This window comes from Silurus aristotelis, assembly GCF_946808225.1.
Source record: "Silurus aristotelis genome assembly, chromosome: 5".
Lineage (NCBI taxonomy): Eukaryota > Metazoa > Chordata > Actinopteri > Siluriformes > Siluridae > Silurus > Silurus aristotelis.
Window position 1 is genome coordinate 4,827,667 of NC_139578.1, and position 6,000 is coordinate 4,833,666.

The window sequence follows — 6,000 nt, forward strand, 5'->3', positions numbered from 1 at the left end:
GTTGTTTTTACTTAAGTACATGCAAGAACCCAAACCTCTTTACTTTAACTTGAGTGAAAAAGTGTAGCCAGAACTTGAACTTTTAAAACATGAGTCCTGTGCTTCTACTTAGGTGAAGGATGTGTGTACTTTTTCCACCTCTGAAAGTTTGCAAATGGACAACAGTTTTGAGTATATGTGTATATTCTAATTGAAAGGGACAAGTTCCTATAGAAAATAGTAGCTTTTTGCTGCCCCCTTTCTGCAGAACTGTATCTTTCAATGAACAACCCTGTGCTTGAGTACAGAATAGAGCCTGACTGTTCACTCGCTCAGCAACAAAACCATGTAGAGGTTTTTGTACAGTGCAGCTGGATTTCCTGTCACTGTGGGCTGCAGAGCACAGTAGTATAGAGCAGAGTCTGATACAGCAGCAGAGGAGATGATCAGATCCACTTGCTCATTTTTAACTGTAGCATTCAGACGTGGTGGAAGGGAACTTGTATCTCCACTTAGATAGATGAAAAGAAGGAACTCAGGTCTGGATTTTGGATATTGTTTGTACCATTGTAGGTTGTTTGGTGAAACACTCCTGTATTTGCAGGACAGAGTAACATCATCACCTTCACCTACAGCTTTATGAGTGAAAAGTGGCTCTATTGAATCTGCCATGGAGTCACCTGTCATAGAGAAGAGAACACAATACATTTTAACCTTTAAACAAACAAGTTATATTACATTCAGATTTATTGTCGGAAAAAAACAAATTAGTGACTAATTAATCTCCAGGTAAAAAAAGATTCGGTGTATAAATCACCTAGTGAAAGCCACAAACACATGAATATAACAGTGAACATGATGAATGGTTTTAACTGAATGAAAATATCTTTCTGTAGATCTTTCTGTGCTCTATGACATTAACATCTTAAAGGTTCATGAGGCTCCACCCCACAGCATCACATTATGCATGTACAAATAAAAAATTCAACATTTCACCCACAAAACAGATGATCAGACTACATTTTATCAAAATATAACTTACATGTTGGTGATTGTATTATGAATTTACACAAATCAATATTTATTTATCAATATAGTGTGAAAAAGAATAATTACCAATGAACAATGTAAAGGTTTATAATTGAAAATTCACCGCTTTTGATGTGAAACCTCTAAATAGGCACTAAGGAGACATTTTCAGATGTAGGTGCTTGACTAAGTACTAAAATTACTATTTATCAATAACTGCAGAACAGTTTGAGTCTATTTCTTGTACACAGTAGTGCTCTTTATTAAAGAAATCAGTATTTCTGTTTTGGGTGTGAGCAGGGTACTAGTACTTGGTGCACAATTTGTCAGCTCACTGCACCATCTTGTGGAGAAAGAAGAAAGACAAGATTTTGTTTGTTTCTCTGGTTGGTTCCTGTTTTTTTTATTTACTCAGTCCAAATACTATCCTTTAACAGTGTTGGGGGTAACGCGTTACAAGTAACGTGATTTACGTAATAATATTACTTTTCTGAAATAACGAGTAAAGTAGCGCGTTACTTTATAAATTAACACACTAATTCTGAGTTACTTTTTTTTAAAGTAATGCGAATTACTTTTCAGTTAAATTATTTTGCATAAAAAATAAATACTGAATTAAAATGAACGTAGTCACGTAGAATCGCGCACTCATACGTGCGAGCCGCGTGAACAGAAGCTGGTCAGAAGCGGAGATGGCAAGCTAGGGATTACATTACTGTGATGGAAGTGTTCTTATTATTTTGAAATAGTCGAGGAAAAGGAGAAAGGAATAATGGTTAAGTGTAGATTATGTGTTGGTGAAAAGCTCTTGTCAACTGCAAAAAATACCACTTAAAAAAAAACAAAAAAAACATCTGCATGCAAAGCACGGCACTACAGATGTGTGCGTGTGTGTGTGTGTGTGTGTGTGTGTGTGTGTGGTTATAATGTTGAATATATGCAACATTGTGCAAAGTTGTATATATGGAAATTGAGACAGAAATATAGAAAACTTTTGCAGACTTTCCACCACTGCAGATCTATAGACTGCTCAGAATAAAAGTTTTAAACTGCCGCGGTCACTGATAAAAGCGCAAACTTTGTAAAAGCGTTCAGAATGTTTCAAGCTGATGATGAAGCAGTGAATGATGTAGACGAGGATGAGGTCATATTTACGGAATTGCATGAAGTTTTACGAGATGACAGAGAAAGGTATGTTCTCCCTCCACATCACCGGTGTGCAGCCCACACCCTCAACCTTATAAACACGAACGATAGTTACATTTCTGACGGCGAAGGCAGATTGAAAAGCAGTGTACAGAAGTGCGACTGGAAAGTGTTCAGCCTTGTGGTCAAAAGTTATTCGATCATCTTATTGTTCTCAGATGTTATTAAGCATTTTAAATGTTTGAAATGTCTTTTGCCCTAATATAACTTATTTCTTAATGGCAATTATCTATATTACACCTGTTACACCTGTAAGGCGTGAAAGAGATACAAGTAACGCAAAAGTAATATAACGCATTACTTTCCATAAAAAGTAACTAAGTAACGTAATTAGTTACTTTTTTGGGGAGTAACTCAATATTGTAATGCATTACTTTTAAAAGTAACTTTGCCCAACACTGCACACAGTGGAGGTGAGATTCAGAACCTTCAATCTCAAAGGTGCAAAGCAAATAAGCAAAACTTTAACCTACTGTCTCCCCCTGTTGGCAGTCTTTAGTATAACATGACAGAGTGAAGGATTTTGTACAGTGCAGCTGGATTTCCTGTCACTGTGGGCTGCAGAGCACAGTAGTATAGATCAGAGTCTGATACAGCAGCAGAGGAGATGATCAGATCCACTTGTTTATTATTTTTATCAACTTTAACATCCATACGTGGTGGAATTGAGTCACTTTTTCCTCCAGTTGCATCATAAATAAAAAGAAGGAACACAGGTTTAGATTTTGGATGTTGTCTGTACCAGTGCAGGTAGTTGTTTGTATAACTTGTTTTGTATTTGCAGGACAGAGTAACATCATCACCTTCATCTACAGCTTTATGAGTGAAAAGTGGCTCTATTGAATCTGCAATGGAGTCACCTGTCATAGAGAAGAGAACAATGTTTAAACTTTTACATAATCAAACCAAAACGACATAAATCTGACTCTCACCCACATTGATAAATCACTATTAAGATTTCTAAAGTAACAAAAAGTCAGTGTGTAACTCACCAAGCCACAGACACATGAATATAACAGTGAACATGATGAATGGTTTTAGCTGAATAAAGATATTTTTCTGTTTTTCTGAATGATCAGATTTGTCTGTACTGTAATATGTTAACATTATAAAGGTTCATGAAGCTCCACCCCACAGCATCACATAACAGAGACACCAATGTGAATGTAAGCAGGGTTGTGTGGAGCTCTAGTAGGGATGGGTGATACCAATCATTTTCTTTTCGATCCAATACCAAGAACTTTCAAGATAAGTATTGTCGATACTGATACCGATACTTCAATGAAATATGTAAAAAATGTTTTCATAAAAATCTTGCTGCTAAAAAAATGTCCAGTTGAAATATTTATACTCATATGCAGTGTAATGTTCTGCTCCACATGAAATACTGTTTTATCTTTATATCTAAAACAATCTGTATGGTATAAAGTATAGCTCTCTGAAACGAATCAACTAGAGAGCTCTGCCTCAATCCAGAAGATGGGGGTTTTGTCTGTGTTACAGTACCTCCTCTGCTCTCCTCAACTGTACTCAGTCCTGCTCTATATTTTAATTTTAGATGCTTTTTCATATTTTTGGTATTGCCACAGTGGCCTATTGTTTTCTCATTGACATTCCTATTTAAGTATTATAAATATTTATATACTATAAAAATAGCAATGCGTTAGGATCGATCTGCACATAACTAAGCTCTAGTACTTTTCTCACAATAAGATTGGTGACTGTGCCACCTTGTGTTCAACAAGAAGAAATCAAGAAAACTTACCATAAAGTCATGAAGTATTAAAGAATGAGTAATTCTCAGATTAATTCACAGCCTAAACAAGATTATAAAAATAAACCTTTACACTTTTGGTTGAATATATTAATAGTTACTGAAGGTTAATGTCTCTGAGTACATTATAGACTCGAGCGGTGGTGGACGAAGTACGCAAACCATGTACCTGAGTAAAAGTAAAAAGAGATACAGTAGGTAAAACATTACAACAGTAAAGTAAAAGTGCTTCCTTTAAACTTGCACTTGAGTAAAAGTACAAAATTATTTCCGATTCGATGTACTTAATGATCCAAAGTACTATGATTTATAATGGCTGGAATCTGATTGTTATGTATCATGTGGAAAATCTGACCAGAAATCTATTAATTAATTCCACATGAAGTGCATCAGTAACATGATACAATGGCCATGTATTGTTTTTCTTTAAATTATATATTCTGCTGCATTAAAAATGTACATTTTTGAATTCAGTGTGAACGGTGTGCAGTTGTTCTGTTGATTCAGTTGTATATGTTATCACATTTGTCCTTATGTCTGTGGTTTCCTGATAACAAGTGGTTAAAGGAAATATCTGTCATTTTCTGTGGTTTTCACAAGCTTTAGGTTTTTGTACAGCCTTTCAGTGACTTTGTATCACTGTGCTGTTATGGCTAGAGAGCAGTAAAAGAGAGCAGAATCTGAGAGCTTTAGACCTCTGATAGTTAGTTCATTCGAGTTTCTGGTTGTTTGTATCTGTAATCGAGTGTCATTAGGAGTGCTCGCAGAACTATATGACCTTGCACCTTTAAACAGTAAAAACTGTGGTGATCTGTTAGGATATTGTTTGTACCAATGAAGCCAAATAAATTCACTGCTTGACTCATATGAACATTTCAGAGTTACATTTTCTGTTTCTTTTCTCACAACATTGGCATCTTCATCTGTTGGCCCAATTTGATCTGCAAAACTGCCTGCTGTAAAGAAAAATAAGGAAAAAAATAATCATGAATATCTTTTGTTAACATAACCAACACAATGAATAAATACATTTTTTTAATTACATTTGTTGTTATTTAATACAACTAATAAACTGGTGAATATGAAGTACCTGTAACTACAGTGAGAATCAGTGGTGTGTATCTCACTATGTACAGTAATGTGTAGAGTTGAGTCATTTCTGAACACAGCTCTGTGAGGATTCTGTATAATAGTGCTGTATGTGCTGAACTTTACACATGAGGGAACACGTCTCTAGAAGACCACACCCAGGAAGTGCTGCTGTTGTAGTGTAACTCTGTACAGATCATCACTACACAGTATCAGTCACAGTGAACTGAGTCTTTCTAGCTTTTTTTCTTTATTATTTGTTATACTGAGAAGATTATGATGAAGGGAAGCAGATGATAATTTTCCTATTATTTTGTCAAAACACTCATCAACATACACTATTAAAAGTACAACATTGATTTGAAGAGTTCAGTGCAATTTACCTGCATAAATTCATTGTATAAACCATTTTTAATAATTGCTATTTTAAGCTTGTTTATATACTCGCTATTTCCCATTTAGAGATTTTAAAATGATGTCTATGTTCTGAGGCTCCCACACAGAAAGTAAGAAGTTATTACTTATATTGAGCACAAAGACATTGTGTGTTTCTCAGACAGCTGTGTGAGATTTACATGTGCTATAAGGAGTGTTAGTGTTTTACAGGTTCATGTAAATACAATATGTCTTGCTGAAATACAACCACAAACTGTGTTCACATTCGACTGTTGGAACACAATATAATATTATAAAATACATATTTTTGAAGTCTGTTAAATTACTTTCTGGAGGAAAAAAAGTGAATGTGTTTTAAAACAGGGGGTTGAATTCATAGAAGTGACTACACCAAGGTTTTCCCCCCTCATCTTTACCACTATGTTTCAGTGCACCATAAAAAAATGGGCTACAGGGAATGTTAATTTTGTGCATTTCCTGTGATGAATGTTTATCTGTTTACGTTTATTTTCTATTTATTTCAGTTG

At 35.0% G+C, this 6,000-nt stretch overlaps 1 long non-coding RNA gene across 1 annotated transcript in view; it reads left to right on the forward strand.

Moving 5' to 3' along the window:
- Positions 1–2,626, forward strand: part of LOC310726405 — an 82,006-nt gene extending 79,380 nt beyond the window's left edge. Inside the window, exon 3 of the long non-coding RNA XR_014533739.1 lies at positions 2,232–2,626. This is a non-coding gene — a long non-coding RNA (uncharacterized lncRNA). The remainder of the gene's footprint in view (positions 1–2,231) is intronic.
- The last annotated feature ends 3,374 nt before the right edge of the window (positions 2,627–6,000 follow it).